Source organism: Cornus florida, unplaced genomic scaffold (genome assembly GCF_030987335.1).
Source record: "Cornus florida cultivar Cherokee Brave unplaced genomic scaffold, ASM3098733v1 CherokeeBrave_3.0.0_Hap2_Chr05, whole genome shotgun sequence".
NCBI lineage: Eukaryota > Viridiplantae > Streptophyta > Magnoliopsida > Cornales > Cornaceae > Cornus > Cornus florida.
In genome coordinates, this window is record NW_026775575.1 from 87,981,795 (window position 1) to 88,001,470 (window position 19,676).

Here is a 19,676-nt window from a genome sequence, read left to right on the forward strand (position 1 = left end):
ACCGATCAATTTTTGGCGCCGTTGCCGGGGATTGCAAACGGTTTAGCAACCAAAGTTTAGGGTTAAATTTAGTTTGATTGTGCATATTGTGTTTTGTGCATATTTTTCGTGTGGTTTAACCATTTTCGTGTTGTAAGATTCTAGGGACTCGACTCTCGCCGTGGGAACGCTAGCAAAGTGTAAGTCTAGAGGACCCTAGGTAAGCTTCTTGACCTTTTAGTTTCGCATTGTTATATATTGTGCATGTGTTAAGCTTAGAAGTAGTTAATTTATTTGCAAGCCCTTGTTGAGGCTATATTATTGTTTTAATTTCGTGTTCAAGCATCGGTCCTTGTCGTGGCCATTTATTTTCTGTCTTGATAATTGAGGAGAAAGGGAACATCGTATGTGGAGTTGTGGATAATGAATTGCTTTGTTGATTATATGCTGTGCTGTTGATATTCAGTCGTAGGTCACTCTCTCTACCCACAATCGATTCGCCCATTGATATTAATTCTCTTGAAAGAACTCTTAGAAGAAACCTTAGGGAATCTACTCTTACAAGGGATCTTGAAACTGAATTTAATACAATGGGAGATAATATAGGAAATCCGGGGAATGAAAGGGCTGAAATTCCTAATATCGAGCCAATGACTCTTAGAGATCATTTCATCCCTACCACCTATGCTCCTCCTTCTTGCATAGTAATGCCAAACATCGATGCAGTTCAATATGAGATCAAATCAAGCACCATCCAAATGCTTCCATCATTTCATGGCTTTGATAATGAAGATCCATATAAGCATCTTGATGAGTTCCTTGAAATCTGTTCGACCATCCGGTTGAGAGGTTTTTCGGACAATGCACTCCATCTCCATCTTTTCCCATTCTCCCTAAAGGATAGGGCAAAATATTGGTTGAACTCCCTCGCTCCCAATTCCATTACTTCTTGGGTGCAACAAGAATTCCTTAAGAAGTATTATCCGGTGAGTAAAACCAACCAAATGAGGCGTTCCATTCTAAGCTTTTCTCAAATTGATGGAGAACAACTCCATGAGACTTGGGAAAGGCTACGAGATCTTCTTCGGAAATGTCCTCATCATTTGATCCCAGAATGGCAATTAGTGCAAGCTTTCTATGCCGGCTTGACCGAAACCCATAGATTCATGGTTGATTCTTCTTGTGGTGGGATGTTCATGTCCAAGAATGCGGATGAGGCTTGGACCTTACTTGAGAATTTAAGCTAAAATTCACTTCAACATAATTCTCGTAGGGCTCCGACCTCAACCATTGCAAAGAACACCAACCCTTGTCAACCAAAATCAATAAGGGAGGAATCATCTCAAGTGGATGCCATAGCTCATAAATTCTACCAATTGATGGCACCACATCTTCCTCCTTTACTGTCTCAAAATTCGGCAAGTTCGGTTTGTGTTTCATGTACTAGTCCATTCCATCTCTCAGAAGATTACCCCACACCGGAGCAATCTCCCAATCCCAACCAAGAGTAAGCTAATGCCATGTTCTCAAGGCCCGGGCATAACCCGAATTCCTATACATATAATCCGGGTTGGAGGGACTATCCGAATTTTTCGTGGAGGCAACAAGCCCCATAAAATTCCCAATTTCAAAATCAAGGGCCCCAAAATCTGCCCTCTTCTCAATATCAAGGTAGGCCTTTCCAAGCCTTTTCAAGCTACCGTCCTCCTTACAATCCAAATGTTTCCAATCAACCTCCTGTGTGTCCAACTGACGAGATAGTAGCTGCAAATAAGCAAATGATGGAATCATTGAACAAGCAAATCATGGATTCCAATAAGCAACTCTTGACATCTTTGCAGCCTACTCTCCAAATGGTTCACTCCCATACTCAATCCATAGCTAAGCTCGAAAATCAAGTGGGCCAAATAGCTAATTCGGTGAACCAATTGCTCCAAAAGGACAAGGGTAAGCTTCACGCGCAACCATTTGAAAATCCTAGAGGGATTCATGCAATTGACGAAACCCCTTCTCCGAGTGGGCCGAGTCTTGAGCATGTTCAAGCTATCACTACCCTTCGGAGTGGTAAAGTGGTCGACAACAAGGTCGATGGAGACAAAAGTGAGGAAGTTTCTCCTTTGAAAAATCCAAATCCAAGCTCTTCTAATCCAAATCCAAGCTCTTCCAATCTAAATTCTTGTCCAAATACCATTCACGAAAATCCCACACATGTCACCCCAAATGTGGAAACTACTTCTAAGCCAAAAGCTCCGTTTCCTCAACGTTTTCAAGAGTCGACACATTTTGGGAATAAGAATTATATTCAAGACATGTGGGAAGTTTTCAAGCAAGTGAAGATTAACTTGCCCCTCTTGGATGCTATCAAGCAAATCCCTCCCTATGCAAAATTTCTTAAAGATTTGTGCACTCAAAAGCGCACTTCTAAAAATCATTTGCCCAAAAAGGTGAGGTTGACCGAAAATGTTAGTGCTATCATTCAGCATAGCACTCCTCCGAAGTATAAGGATCCAGGTGCCCCCACAATCTCTTGCGTCATTGGTGACAGAAAAATCGAGAGGGCCCTCCTTGACTTAAGAGCTAGTGTGAATTTAATTCCATATTCAGTCTACCTACAACTTGGTTTGGGAGATCTTAAGCCGACTTCCGTGGTTTTGCAACTTGCCGATAGATCGGTCAAGCATCCACGAGGTATTCTCGAGGACGTTATCATCAAAGTGGACAAATTTTACTTCCCGGTAGATTTTGTGGTTCTTGATACGGAACCGGTCCATGACCCAAAAAAGCACATTCCCGTGATCCTTGGTAGGCCATTTTTAGCCACGGCTAATGCATCAGTTAATTGCCGAACCGGGGTGATAGATATTGCTTTTGGAAACATGCAAGTCAAACTCCACATCTTTCATGCAACTCAACATCCCTCCAATGAGGATGATTGTTTTCTTGTGGATGTTATTGATGAAGTGGTCGAAGAATCTCTCCCCTTCATTCTAAGCAAAGATCCTCTTGAAACTTGCTTGTCCCATTTTGACTTCTCAAACTTTGATGTTGATCAAGCCATTCAAGAAGTCAATTCCTTGCTTGATATTAAAGCTATCATGGATGTACCTCCTTGGAAAATTCCAAAAGAACCACTTCCCCAACTTTCCACTACTCCTCCGGTCCCATTATTGCTATCTCCGCCACAACTTGAGCTTAAGCCGCTCCCGGCCCATCTCAAGTATGTGTTCCTTGGTCCAAAGCAAACCCTTCCGGTCATCATTGCCTCGGACCTTCAAAAAGACCAAGAGACCAACCTTTTAGCGGTGCTCCAAGAACATAAAGAAGCTATTGGTTGGACAGTGGCAGATTTGAAAGGAATTGACCCCTCCATTTGTATGCACCGCATTCATATGGAGGATGACGCAAAGCCTACTAGAGAGGTCCAGCGCCGGTTAAATCCAAATATGAAGAAAGTGGTCATGAAAGAGGTGATTAAATTGCTAGATGCGGGAATCATCTACCCTATCTCTGATAGCAAGTGGGTGAGCCCTACACAAGTTGTTCCCAAGAAATCCGGTCTCACCGTTGTTGAAAATTCGGCGGGTGAGCTCGTGCCACAACGAACTACCACCGGGTGGCGTGTGTGCATTGACTACCGGAAACTCAATTCGTCAACTAGGAAGGATCATTTCCCACTCCCATTTATTGATCAAATCCTAGAAAGGCTAGCCGGCCAAAGCTTCTATTGTTTTCTTGATGGTTATTCCGGCTATAACCAAGTGGCAATCGCCCCCCAAGATCAAGAGAAAACAACATTCACATGTCCCTTTGGTACATTTGCCTATCGACGCATGCTTTTTGGGCTTTGCAATGCGCCGGCAACGTTCCAAAGGTGTATGATGTCTATATTCTCGGATATGGTTGAAAAGTTCTTGGAAGTTTTCATGGACGATTTTTCCGTATTTGGCTCCTCCTTTGACTCGTGTCTCAAAAATTTGTCTCTGGTGCTCCAAAGATGCAAAGAGACGAATCTCATTCTAAGTTGGGAGAAAAGCCACTTCATGGTCCAAGAAGGCATTGTTTTAGGACATGTCATTTCTAAATGGGGAATCGAGGTAGACAAGGCAAAAGTTGAGTTGATCTCCAATCTTCCTCCTCCGAATTCCGTCCGTCAAATCCGTTCTTTTCTTGGCCATGCCGGATTCTATCGTCGCTTCATCAAAGATTTTAGCAAAATCTCACGGCCCTTGTGTAATCTCTTAGCCAAGGATGTTCCGTTCAATTTTGATGACGTTTGCATGGAAGCTTTCATTAAACTTCGCACTCTTCTCTCATCCGCCCCAATCATGAAACCGCCTAATTGGTCTCTTCCCTTTAAGATCATGTGTGATGCATCCGACTATGCATTAGGGGCAGTTTTAGGCCAACGTGTTGATAAACTTCCGCATGTCATTTATTATGCCAGCAAGACTCTCTGCGATGCCTAATTGAACTACACCACCACTGAAAAAGAATTGCTAGCTGTGGTGTACGCCTTAGATAAATTTCGCTCTTATCTTCTTGGTTCCAAGGTCATCGTCTTTTCGGATCATGCCGCTCTTAGGCATTTGTTAGCGAAAAAAGAGACAAAACCCCGTTTAATTCGATGGATCCTCTTACTTCAAGAGTTTGACATTGACATCTGGGACAAAAAAGGGACCGACAATGTTGTCGCTGATCATCTCTCTCGCTTACTTATTGAAAAATCTTCCGAATTCACAGCCATCCGTGATTCCTTTCCGGATGAGCAATTTCTTCAAGTTTCACATTTCAATCTTCCATGGTTTGCGGATATTGTCAACTATCTTGCGGTTGGCAAAATTCCAACTCATTGGTCCAAACAAGAGAAGGACCGATTTTTCTCCCAAGTCAAGCATTTCATTTGGGAAGATCCGGAACTATTCAAGTATTGCCCGGACCAAATCATCCGACGATGCATTCCTGAAACCGAGACCACAAGCATTCTAAATTTTTGCCATACTCTTGCTTGTGGAGGCCATTTCAGCGCCAAAAAGACCGCTAACAAAGTTCTTCAAAGCGGATTCTTTTGGCCTACCTTGTTTCGGGATGCATACAATTTTTGCAAATCGTGTGAACGATGTCAAAAACTTGGATCCATGTCCCGAAGAGACATGATGCCCCTCACCAACATTTTAATTGTTGAAATTTTTGATGTGTGGGGGATTGACTTCATAGGACCATTTCCATCTTCTTATGGCTATGAGTACATCCTTGTAGCGGTGGATTATGTGTCTAAATGGGTTGAAGCTGAGGCTACCAAAACCGATGATCATAAAGTCGTGATCCAGTTCATTCAGTCCCATATCTTTAGTCGTTTTGGTACGCCCCGAGCAATCATTAATGATGGCGGATCTCATTTTCGAAATCGTTATCTCAAATCCGTCCTTACCAAGTATTCCGTCATTCATAAGGTTGCTACACCTTACCACCCTCAAACGAGTGGTCAAGTAAAGATTTCTAACCGGGAGATTAAGCACATTTTGGAAAAAACGGTTAGACCGGACCGCAAAGATTGGTCATTAAGGCTAAACGATGCGCTTTGGGCTTACCGGACAGCTTATAAGACACCCATTGGCATGTCACCATATCGACTTGTCTTTGGCAAAGCATGTCATCTCTCGGTAGAATTAGAGCACTGTGCTTATTGGGCCATAAAAAGGTTCAATTTTGATCTCAAACAAGCCGGCTCTAATCGTGCGTTGCAATTAAATGAACTTGAGGAATTGCGTAATGACGCGTATGAAAGTGCAAAAATCTACAAGGCAAAGACTAAAGCTTTTCATGAGAAACACATCGTCAAGAAGTCTTTTGCCCTCAGACAAAAGGTTTGGCTTTTCAATTCCCGCTTGAAACTCTTTCCCGGTAAACTCCGGTCAAGATGGGATGGTCCATACATTGTCACTACTGTCTTTCCTCATGGAGCAATCGAACTTCATGATCCTGCAAAAGGATCACTCTTCAAGGTTAATGGCCAACGGCTTAAGCCTTGCATTGATGGCACAATCCCAACCCAAAAAGTTGAGGAAGTCCTCTTGACGGACCCAATTTATGAGGATTAGTGCCAACTCTAACTTCGTCTAGCTATCGACATTAAATTTAGCAAAGCAAGGGAATAAATTCTTTCGATGTTCCAAACTTCCCTACCTCCTTTCCATTGCCTGAGCCTTGCAATTTTCTGGGAAATGGTTTCGAAAAGCCAAAAGTTTGATTTTTCTGGAACGCTCTTCAGTTGTGTTCCAAAATTTTAGACTGGCCTCTTAGACCTTCTCCACTTTAATTTTTCATTCCCAGAAATTTCAACCTCTTTCCAGCAATTTCATCGGATCTTTGGCATGCTACTCATATGCATAGCCTCTCATCTTCAATGCATTGTTGGACCATAGTTCCAAAAATTCCATCCGTGCATTAGAGTGCTGTTGCAAAGTTTGAAATTTTTTCATCCAAAAAATCCCATCCATGCATGATGTTGTAAAAGTTCGAAAATTTTCCCAAATTCTTGCACCGTTTAAATTTTTCCATGCATTAGAAATGAAGTGCAAAGTTTGAAAATTTTTCATCCATGCATTGAAATGAAATGAAGTTCAAAAGTTAGAAATTTTCCATGCATTAGAACAATTACATAGTTTTAAATAAATAAATAAATAAAACATTTCCCATGCATTCGAGAAAAAAATTGCAACATTTTCCATACTTGGGGCTGAAGTTTTTCCCATGAAAAGTTTCAAGATTTTTCCATGCATTAAAAGTTTAAGATTTTTTCCATCCATGCCAAGTTTAAAATTCAATCCATGCATTTTTCCATGCATGGGAATGGCATGCCAAGTTTGAAAATTTTTCATTTATTCTTTGTTTAGCTTCATGTTGTGGAGTTTCCATTTTTTTTCCCAAGGCAAATTTCATTTCAATGTTGCATTAGTTGCTCACATTGCAAATTCCATTTCAATGGTTCCATAATGTTGCATAACATGCTCACTGACCTTATTTCAAGCACTCAAAGGCCAAGTTTCAAGTGCTCGAATCTGCATGCCAAAGTCCCCGAGCCCACTGCTGTGTTTTCGAGCACTCGAAGTGCCATTTCGAGTGCTCGAAACTTCATCCAATCTCCTCTTTGGAGTGCTCGAACTCAACCTCCCTCTCTTTCTTACCAACCTCCATCCCTCCAATTTATCCACCATTTTAAACATCAACCTCACCCCACCTCACCATCACCTCCAACCAACCTCCCCATGCAACCTTCCCTCGGCTCCCAACCCACACCACACAAACCTCACAACACCTTCCTTCACCCCATCCTCTCAACCAACCATCTCTCATCAACCCACAAACCACACCCAACCTAAACCACCCCCCCCCCACACTCTCGGCCACCACTCAACTTCAGCATCACCAACCCAACACAAACCCAGTGCCGAGCCCACTGCTCGAACTCCTCATGCCAACATTTCGAGCACTCGAAGTGGGACTTCGAGTGCTCGAACCAAGCTCTCACTCTCTCTCTTTTAAACCCCGAAGCCACACCAACACCTCACTCTCATCACCCCCTCTCGGCTGCAACACTACCCACCTCAACTCCCTCTCCTCCACCATCAACTCAACCCACATTGCCAACCACCTCACCTCTCTCTCTCAACCACTCTTCACCTCTCTCTCTAACTTCACTACCCTCCTGCTCGAACTTCTCACACACCACACCAACTTTTCTCTCTCTCCCACTCACAACCAAATTCTAAACCACCAGCATACAACATTCCATGACCTGCATCAAAACCTCACCAACCACCCATCAACAACCAAACCAATCAACCACCAACACCCACCTCCTACCCATCACCACCACTTATCCCACGCACCAAGGGCCCTTGGTTCTCCATTGTTGGGTAAGTTTCTTCCTTCTCTTTCTCTTTCACATTTTTGGTACAAATGGAGGATGGGCTTGCATGTAATGGAGATTTGTCATTATTTGGGAGTAGTTATTGCAATTGCAGGGCCAAAAATTTTTGGGTTTCATCATCCACCCCACTCATTTTCACCTTCTCCTTTTTGTGGTGCACGCTAGGTGTTCGCTGAAATTCCTCAACCAAGTCCACCTCTCTAAATGTCTCGTGCCGGTCCTTCTCGCCTTCCTAGACCCTCTGCGGGTGCCCGTGCTGTCAATCGTGAGCGACCACGTGATCCTTGGGATCGCAAACAACTCAACTACGAGCTTTCTTTTCCGCTCACGGATGCCTTTGACATTCTACCCACTACTTCGTGGGCTGTAGCCAAATTGACTAACCAGCGTCTGCAGCACATTTGCGCGCCCCTTACCAGGGTTGCCTACCCCCGTGTAGTGCGCCTCTTCTACCAGAATCTCCAATGCCCTGAAGAGCCACCCATTTCTCTCACTACATCCATTGATGGCACCACCTATGCTTTCACTATGACTGACATCATTCAGGTTTCTGGTTGCCCCATTGAGTGCCCCGCTGACCTTTTGGACCCTACTGGCCATATGTTGTATGAGCTGGTCGATGATATGACTGTCGAGCAGGTAGTCACCGCCATTGGCAATGTCGACGATCCTAATAGGCCCCGGTCTTTTATCCGCAAAACCAATCTTCCGGAACGCCTCTGGTTCATTGACACTGTTTTCAAGCACAATGTCTGCCCTTTGGTGCATAGCACCGAGTGTAGGGGCCTCCTTTTGCAAGCCTTATATGCCTTGGACCAAGGCCAATGGTTCTCCATCCCGAAGCTCATTTGGACAACATTTATGAAGTTTTGGTATGTTGCTCATAATGCACGGGTTCCGCGTGTTGAAAATCGGAAATTGCCTTTGCCGTTTTTCATCACTCGGCTCCTAAAGCACAAGGGTTTCATTGTTCCTCCCCATGAACAAAAAGGCGAAAAGATTAAAAATTTTACTAAGCGCCGGTGGATCAATGTTCTCAGCCATTCTAGTACCCCTTAGCCTGCTGCCCCCCTGTTCATCCAAGCTCCACCTCCTCCTCCTTCTGAGGATGCTTCCATGGCAACAGCCGCTGTAAGGTTAGAGCCTCCGGTCGACTCTCAGCAGGACCAGGCTTTCATCCGGACTAGCATTGCCGGTATTCATGAGCGGATGGATCGTTTTGAGAATTCTTTGTCCGCGTACACTCGGACTATGTGTGAGACTTCTTCCCGTGCCGAAGAAGATCGTCGTCTTGCTGCTGAAGACCGTTGTGTCGCAGCTGAGGAACGTCGTTTGGCTTCCGCCGAACGGCGTAAGACTCAATCTCTCCTCCATTCCATCCTCGCCCGTTTACCTTTTGTCCCGTAGCTTGTTGCGAGTGTTGGACCTTATCTTTTTGTTCATATGTAAATATTTCTCTTGTATCTTTTGTTTTACTTTTGAACTTTTAGAATTTGCTATGTATAGGTTGCTCTAGTAGACATAATCTATGTACCGCTCTTTTGTAATCATGTAAACTCCCTTTTGAATGCAAATTCTCTCTTTTCTGTTATCTTTTTATTCAGTATTTTTCTGTATATGTGCTTGTGCTATTAATGCCTTTTGTGGTTGTTTCTTTTTGCTCTTCGTCATACTATCCAGGTGGCACAGTCCATTTCAAGTTTGGGGGTTTTGTCTCACCATGCCTTTTCCTCCCCCTGGGTATTTTTGTTCCTTTTTACTCTTTGTCATTTTTGTCTTTAACTTTAATCCATGTCCCACATTGAGGACACTGTATCGTTCAAGTTTGGGGGTGCATTATTACATTCTTGGCATAGTTTTGGTATCATATTTTTGTAAAGCAATGATAGTGTAACTTGGAACTTGTTGGAGATGAAGCATATGTTTAAAACTTTGTGTATAGAAGCAATTGACATTTTTGAACATAAAGAAAAATTTGAGTTAAAATGATCATGTGGATTCAAATTAATCTGTATAAATGTCTCAATTAGATTCTTGCTGGACTTTACACTCTTAAGCTTCACAATGCACATATGCACATTGGAAACTTAACTATGAGGCATGCAACTTGATTGACCTTGATCTTGGCCTAGTTAATCTGATTTGATGAACCTAATGGATGAATATCTTTGGCATGATTCTTAAAAAATAATAATAATAAAAATAAAAATAAAAATAAAAATAAAAAAAATTGAGAAAGATAGAAAATAATGACCAGTTGAAGTTCGTAACCTTTCCAACTCGAACTATTAAGCCCTATGGAGTGTCTCTACACTTAGCACCCTAAAGCCGTCTGGTTTGGGAGTTGTTGGCCTAACGCTTGCTATATGGGTTGGTTAGAAAGCTTAAAGGACTTAAATATTGCACGGTCATTCAAAAAAAATTTGTAATAAACATGGTTTGTTGGAGTTCGTAGCCTTTCCAACTTGAGCTATTAAGCCCTATGGAGTGTTTCTACACTTAGCACCCTAAAGCCATTTGGTTTGGGAGTTGTTGGCCTAACGCTTGCTACATAGGTTGGTTAGAAAGCTTAATGGATTTTAGCACTGCACAACCATTCTATGTTTCATTTTTGAGCTTTAATAAATTGTCAGCAGGCAACAAAAGTTGTCTTGTAAATAAAATCATGCCTTAGGGACTTCATTTAAAGGGAAATTCAATGATTTGAAAACTTGTGCCTTGGAATTGGAAAAGAAAGTAAAAGCCGCATGTTGAGAATCCAATTCACTTTCACTGAAGTAGAGTTGATTTCCATTTAAGAGATGACAATTGAGTTATTTATATGGACGATGATGTTGATGCATGCATGTTGAAATGGTTTTTGTCAATTTTTGTATCAATGCTTCATATATGCATGGTAGTTTTCCCAATGACCCCGTCTCCAGCTCTTTGTCTGTTTCAAGTTGTATTTAAGCTATGTATATATTTATTTTTGCCATGGGTGATATTTTTGTTTTAACATTCCCATGTTTTTCATTCCATCAAGTTTTTCATTCTGGTTTTGCTAAGGGACTAGCAAAATGTAAGTTTGGGGGTGTGATAAGCACCTAATATTGCATATTCAAGCGCCCTAAATTGCATTAGTTAAGCCCATTATTTGATTTTATTATGTAGATTATCTTCATTTGTGCATTTTTGTTTATTTTCAGGTTCGTTGGCTTAAAAGAAGCAAGAATGATGTTTTGTTGAAATTTTGAATGCAAAGTGCTCAAGGCTGAAGCTTGGCAGCAGTAGAACCTGGATTTCCTCGCCATTTTTGACCTAGCAAACTTGAGAACTGGACTCCCATCAAAACATAAAGTTTGTAAAGCCCTGAATCATCTTTCCAAATCTTTAAATGGTTCATCATTCAGAGCTTGGAGCAGAGAGATATGGCCTTGTTACCAGAGATGCACAGAACTGCCTGGCAGCATTGAAGTACAGCCTTTATCCCTATTTTTGACCAACTAGACTTGAGAATTGGATCTCTACTAAAACATGAAGTTTCTAAAGCTCTGAATCAGCTTTCCAAATATTCAGACGGTTTGGCATTCGGAGTTTATAGCACAAAGTTATGGTTATTCTTCCACAGTGGGTCAGTGCTGAGCAAGAAGAGCATGTTGCACATTACACTAATTTTGAGTGCTCGAGGCCACCCTTCGAGTGCTCGAAAATTGACCAGAATGCAGCTCGGGACTCCTCATTTTCAGCCACTTGCTTCATTGGTTTCCTCAATTCGAATCTCCCTCTTTTATGAAGTGGTTGGGAATGTTTTTGGAGGAGAGAGAGGGCTTTGTTGGAGGAGATAAGGCAACCAAAGGCCACACATATCTATCTAACATATTTTTTACAAGATTAGAGGAGAGAGAAGAGAGCAAAGAGGGTGGTGTTCTTGAGTGCTACAGTAGGAGCTCGAAAATGGAGATGGAGGCTTCTTCTTCTTCTTCATTCCTTGTAGTCATGGGTAACTAAACCACACCTAGGGAGGTGATGAAGCCTCCCCTTGTTGTTCATGTTTTAGATTAGGCTATGTTGGGGATTATGATGTATACTTTTGGCATTTTCATAGTTAGAGCATATCATCTCATGTAATGAACTCTAACACTTTTAAATGATTAATGCGAGTTTCTTTTGCTTGTCTTAATGATCTTTGTATTAATCTTATTGCTTGCATTCTCATAGTGACAATGGGAATCAAACTATGATTTGTTTTCAAGGCATGTTGTTAGAAAAATGGATAGTCCATTGCTTAGGAATTTCCTTTGATGGGTTATGCTAGTTTCCTACCTCATGTGCTTTATCATTTGGTTATAAACTTGATAGTTCTTGCTTGAGTGAATATGTTGAGGGCTACACTTTAGTTTAGGTAGCTCAAATGTATGAATTTTTGAGGGATTATTTTTGTTTAATGATTTAATGAACTTTTCCAATAGTGTATGGTAACATAGTGTTGCTATATATTCCATGACCATTTTATACATTGTACCTCCCCAATTTAGCCTTAGTCTAGCATGTACTTAGGGTGTAGTGTGGATTCATCTTCCTAGTATTTTCTACTTGTATCTCACTTCCTTTAATTTAATTGCAATTTATTGTTTTATACATTTCAATTTCTTAGTTTAGTGACAAACACACAAACCTTTTATAAACCTCCTTCATCATTCTAGAATGATTCTAGACATTTAGGTTGTATTAGACTAGCGCAGTCCCAGTGGTTTGACTTACCCGACCAATAGCCCTATTTTACAATGATTCGTGCTATTGTGAAGGTTGATGTTAATTGACCAACCGATCACTAAGTCTCGAGCTGAATGGAATTTGCAGCATTGTGGTGTATGTGTGTACTTTTGTGTGCATAGGGACAAATCTGCTGAGGTGGCCTTCTATAATTGGCTCTTGCTCTTGGAAATATCTGCATTGTACTGTTTCAATGATTGGCTTGAGGTGACAGGTGTAATCTGTGGGTGTATGAAGGTCTGTGCAGTTTGTAAATCCATATATATATGTTGTTATAACCCTTTTACGGTTTAAGCCTTGTGAGAGATGAGTGTTTTTGAGCTGCAGCCTGAATTAACTCGAGAGCCTTGATTGAACTAGTTTGTCTGAAGTTTTTGGTAATGATTCAAGCCTGAAAAACTTATTGATTCGAGCTATGTGATAGTTATAGTAGAGAAGATGTTGCTACTGCTGTTTTTCACTGCTGCAAGGGCTGGACTGAGTATTGGATTTTAGTTCCAAGGTGTTGAGGTCTTTTCAGAGAGTTGACACAGGTATCAATCACCTTTTCAAATTTGCTCAGTACTGAATTATTGTTGAAATCATGCTGCAATCAAAAATGGACAGTGAGCTCATCTGTTATACTTATTTTCTAAAATTTTCATGGATTCAAGCACTGATTGGTTATGCCTTACTGTATGATAAGTTTTTAATCCTCTAGCAAGTCTATTTTGATGAATCTTGCATGTTGAAGTTGGCTTTGTGATAGAAAATTGGTCTGCAGCAATTTTCAATTCTTAACCCTTTGTCATAGAATATGTTTTTGCTGAAACAAGGATAATATTGGTTTTATATGCTTAACTCATGCTGCACTTCAGTGATTAAAAGTCATGAACATGAGTACCATAGTGAATGAAGACTGAGTATGAAGCTATTGAATTAATCTCGTGAGGAAATTCCCTTTTTACCCCTCAAGACATAATTGCTGAAAATTGGTGGTATGAAGTGGTAATCTGAAATACTGAGTTATTAGTTTCATTTCAATTGAAGAAAGGATCTATGATTGCTATTTTACATTTGTTATAATGTATTTGGTGAGCTTAGAGAGCTTGTTTGGTCCTGGCAGGGTTGCCTAGGACAGGGGGAGTGTTTGTATACACTTTGTTGAGCTAGTATGTGAAGTGAAGTGTGTGAAAACTAGTGTCTACTTTTGATACAAGGGTGTGTGCAGAGTGTGAGACAGCTGAGTATGTAACAGCTTACTTACAACTAGTGGATGTTTGCATTGGCTGAGGCCAAGACCCAAGGTTTTCCCTAATTGAGAGGGTTTCCTTGTAAAACATATTGCTTTGCTATCTATACTTGTTTTATGTTATCTTCCAGCTTCATTTGAAAATGATTTGACCAATTCACCCCCCCCCCATCTTGGTCTAACAATTGGTATCAGAGTTTTGGTCTGCTGTGTAGGGTTTTAGCAAGCCTGCAGTTGATCTTTGAAATGGATGAAGGCCAAGCTACAAACAAAGCTCCAGGGTTCAGTGGTGTGAACTATGATTCATGGAAAATCATAATGGAAGCACTCTTAATGTCTCACTCTTATGACGTCTGGCATGCTGCTGTGAATGAAATTATGGTTCTTAGTCCTGAAAATCTCTCTGAAGCTGATAAAATTGTAGTGGCTAATGATGGTAAAGCCAAACATGTCCTTTACTGTGCTCTAAAGCAACAAAAGTTCACTAGAGTTAAGAATTACAAGTCAGCTAAAGAAATGTGGGACTCTCTTCAGACTGCCCATGAAGGAAGCACTGTTATCAAAGAAAACCAGATTCAGCTCTACAAAGTTCAATATGAAGCTTGTAAGATAGAGGAAAGGGAAACTGTAGCTGAGTATTTGTTTAGGATTAATGATATTGTCAACAATATGAAATCTCTTAGTGAAGACATTAAAGACTCAGATGTTTGCAAGAAAATTCTCAGGTCTCTTACTCCTAGATTCAATGCAAAGGTTACAATTCTTGAGGATAAAGACTTATCTCAAATGAAGATTGATGATCTACAAGCCTTTCTTACAGCCTATGAAATGAGAATTGGAACTCTAACTATTCAAAGAAGAGAAGCTGCACTTAAAGTCAAAGAAGTTACTGAAGAATCTGATCTAAAGTCTGAGGAAGATGATCTTGAAGAGGATGAAGTGGCCTATCTGTCAAAGAAGTTCAAGAAATTCAGATTTAAGAAAAGTCAATCTCAAAATCTAACCTGTTATGGATGTGGCAAGCCTGGCCATTATACCTCAAGTTGTCCAACTTCAAAAGGGCAAAATCAGAGGAAGAAAGAAGGGGAAACTTCAAGGGAAGATTTGAAAGAAAGGCTCTCTTCTCAGATTGGGATTCTGCTTCTGAAGAAGACAAACTTGAGGAATCAAAAGAAGATGAGTGTTTGTTTATGGCTACTCTTGAAACACTACAGAAAACAACTGAAGTTGAAGAAGACAGTGAAGACAGTGACTCAGAGATTGAAGAAATACTTAAAGAATATGAGAGACTTGCTGTAAAGTGCAACCAACAAAAGTCTCAGCTGAAAGCCCTTAGCTCTGAGTTGCAAAAATCCAAACAGCTTCTTGTTAAACATTTCAAACTTAAGCTGTCTACCTTATGTTCAATTTCTCTTATCTTCTCAAGTCTAAAGAAGTCTCAATCCAACACTGAATGGTCAACCAAGAGATGCAGAGAAGAACTCTCACTAATTCTTGAAGAAAGGTCTTTGAAAATGGCTGAGATTTAGAAGCAATCCACAAAGCAAATTGGGAAGACTGGAATTGGTTACATATGTGACAGTGCAACCAAAGTAAAACAAAATCATATTGTGTTTGTTAAGGCATCTTAAGGAGAAGTGTATGCAAGATTTCCAATCATAAAACCCTCAAGAATAAAGCATGATTCATTTGACAACTCCTACAGCAAGTCAAGGTTAAATGAAAGTAATTTTATTACATCAACCTTCAGGAATTACAAAGTTACCAAAATGTAAGTAAAAAAGTCAGTTTTAATTCCAGTTTAGAAAGTTAAGGATAGCAAATCTCGTGTGAAGTCTAAGATGATGTGGATACCAAAGAGAATGAATGCTATGAGTATGTTGGTGTATACTGCTTTCAAAGTTGGTAACACAAGTGACAAATGGTATGTTGACAGTGGTTACTCAAGACATATGACAGGTGATGGTTCCAAGTTTGTTTCACTTAAGAACTTTGACGGAGGAAATGTCATCTTTGGAGACAATAAAAAGACTAAGATTATTGGTATTGGCACTGTGAGTAAGTCTGATAAACTACCTGAGATCAAAGAGGTATTACTTGTTGAAGGCCTCAAACATAATCTCCTAAGTGTAAGCCAACTATGTGACAATGGGAAGAAAGTCTGTTTTGATAACGAAAGATGCAATGTGGTTGATATTGAATCTGAAAAAGTCCTATTCTCAGCTTGCAGATCCTCTGGAAATGTGTACACAGTCTTAGAAGAAGCTACTTACTGCAATTTGACCTCTCTAGATGAAGCTATACTGTGGCACAAGAGACTAGGTCATCTTTACTCTAAAAATCTAATCAAAATCCTGAAATTGAAAGCTGTGAAAGGTCTACCTGATTTAAAATTCGGTGACAATCATCTATGCAAAGCATGTCAGCAAGGTAAACAAACTAAAGTGTCATTCTCTTCCAAAGAAATCAACACATCCAGAGCTTTTAATCTGATACATATGGATCTCTGTGGTCCTACCAGAACTACAAGCATTGGTGGAAGTAAGTACTTTATGCTGCTCATTGATGATTTCAGTAGAATGGTGTGGGTTTACTTTCTGAAAGAAAAGTCTGATGCTATAACACACTTCATTAAGTTTGTAAATCTTGTTGAAAATAAGAGAAGCTGTACTATGAAGAAGCTTAGATCTGACTTTGGTTCTGAATTTACAATGAGGGAATTTGAAAGTTACTGTGATGTAAAAGGTATCAAGAAAGAATTATCAACTGTAGCTATTCTTCAACAAAATAGGGTTGTGGAAAGGAAGAATAGAACTATTCAGGAAATAGGAAGAACTATGTTACTAGAAAAAGGTTTTGCAAAGGGATTTTGGGCTGAAGCTGTTAATACAGCTGTGTATATCATCAACAGGGTACTTCTTAGACCAAATTCATGTAAAACTCTTTTTGAACTATGGTATGGAAGACCTGTAACAGTTCATTATTTCAAAGTGTTTGGCAACAAGTGTTTCATTCTCAATCATATAGAGAACTTAGGAAAAATTGATTCCAAGGCTGATGAAGGGATATTCTTGAGGTACTCTACAAAAAGCAAGGCTTACAGATGCTATAATCTAAGATCCTCCAAGGTTATTGAATCAATTCATGTTAAATTTGATGAAACTCCACAGTTCAGCATTAATGATGGCATCAGTTCTACACCAGGATCAACTGAAGCCAGTCCATCTCATTATGTTCAAGGGTTAGATAAATCTGTTAAGTCTGCTTCAGAACTTGATGATCATAGAGAAGTTACTTATCCAGGATTACAAAAACAGGTTCAAGCTAAAAACATTATTGGTTCTCCTCAAGCTGGTGTTCAAATAAGAAACAAGAAAAAACTCACTGAATTAGAAGCTGATGATGGAGAAGAATACAGTCATTTTGCAATGTTTTCCTCTATTGAACCAAAGTCTTACGCTGAAGCACAGAAAAGTGAAGATTGGGTGGTTGCTATGAAAGAAGAACTTGATCAAATTCACAAGAATGACACTTGGACACTGGTTCCTAGACCCGCAGCTAAGAATGTTATTGGTTCCAAATGGATTTACAGAAACAAACTTGATGAAAAAAGGATAGTTATCAGAAACAAGGCTAGATTGGTGTGTAAAGGATACTCTCAACAAGTTGGTATTGACTATGATGAAACCTTTGCCTCAGTTGCTAGGATGTAATCTATTAGAATGCTCTTGTCCTTTGCTTATCACAAGCAAGTCAAAGTGTATCAAATGGATGTTAAGTCTGCCTTTTTGAATGGAGAGTTAAATAAAGAAGTATACTTAGAACAACCTGAAGGTTTTGGAGATCACAAGTCTCCCTCCTATGTTTTAAAGCTAAACAAGGCCTTGTATGGTCTCAAACAGGCCACTAGGGCTTGGTATGAAAAATTGCATCAGTTCTTGATTGAACAAGGTTTTCATAGAGGAAAAGTGGATAGTACTCTTTATGTCAAGCTTCATCAAGATCAGTTCCTCATTCTTCAAGTCTATGTTGATGACATTATGTTTTGTGGCTCCAATACATCTTTAGCATCAGAATTTGCAAATTTGATGAAAACCAGATTTGAAATGTCTCTTTTGGGAACTCTTAGATACTTCCTAGGTCTTCAAATTCATCAAACCTCCAAAGGAATCTTTATCTCTTAACAGAACTATGCCTCTGAGTTGCTTACAAAATTCAATATGACTGAGTGCAAATCTGTTTCAACTCCCTTATGTCCTAATTCCAAGCTGTCTCTTGAATGTTCCACAGAATCAGTTCCTTCTACTCTTTATAGGTCTATCATTGGCAGTCTATTGTATCTCATAGCTTCAAGACTTGATATCATGTATTCTATGGGGTTGGTAACAAGATTTCAAAGCAATCCTAAGCTCTCTCATCTTCAGGCTGCTAAAAGGATTTTGAGATATGTCAAGGGTACTATTTCCTATGGTCTACATTATATCTTCTCATCCATACTGCCTATTACAGCCTTTACAGATGCTGGTTGGGGTGGATCCTTACCTGATAAAAAAAGTACATTAGGCTGTTGCTATCTTCTTAGTTCCAACTTAGTTTCTTGGTTAAGTAAGAAGTAGGATACTGTCTCTCTGTCTACTTCAGAAGCTGAATACATAGCTACTTCTCAGGCTGGTTCTCAACTTCTCTGGATGTACACTACTCTTGTTGATCTTGGTTTTCATTTCTCAGGTCCTCTTAAACTCTATTGTGATAATCAAAGTGCCATTGCCATAAGCAAGAATCCCATACTTCACTGGAAGAGCAAACATATTGACATCTAGTATCACTTTCTCAGAGCCAAAGTTCAGAAAGGCCTGTGATACCTCTCGATTCTAGTGCCACGGGTGATCAAGTTCGAGCACAGATCCGAGGGATACCAAACAATTAATATATAAACAAGCAAGAGTACAAAAGAATTTAAAATAAAATAATACGCAAAACAGAAATCTAAATGTAAAACCTCCAATGATAAACTTTAATAATAATTAAACTTTCCAATCTTTACAACTCGGGAATCTGACTAGTGGACCCCTAATGATCCCAAATGATAAAAATTACAGAATCAAAACCAAAACTAAAAATAGAAAGAAAATCCTATTTAGTCGGCAGAGTGAATGATTATATCTGCATCACCACGATCAAGCTCTAAGCTTGGTACTGACGATCACCTGAAAAAAATAAGGGTGGGTCAGGCCCACATGTAAGTTCCATACTACTACAATCCATACATAAACCCGATATGCAGATACATCCTAGATAGCTCAACAATAGCTAAGGTAGTCCATATAGATATAGATACACACTATATGATGCCCACTAACCTATAGTCATCACACTTGAGTAGAAGGTAACATGCAATATGCACGTAGCGTAGTCATGCACCTAGACCTACCAGGGAACGTCATTAGGTCCAGTTCTCCATCCAATGCAATATACGCACCCTAACCGTGATCAGGAGACTTAAGCTCGTATCACAACACCATAAGTATATATTTAAATCCTTCCTAATACAGAAAAGTAAAGCAACCATCCGTTATGTCATTCAACTGTTTTAGTTGACAGGACATGCATCCATGTAGGAGTTAACTGTTTTAGTTAATCTATTCCATATGTATGAACAGGTAGGATTTAGCATTGTGGTCTAATCCGTCCCTGATATGTCACCGTCCCATACGGGTACATATAATGCAAATGATCCACAAATGATGCATATTCATTATAACGTCAAGTATATCCATAAAC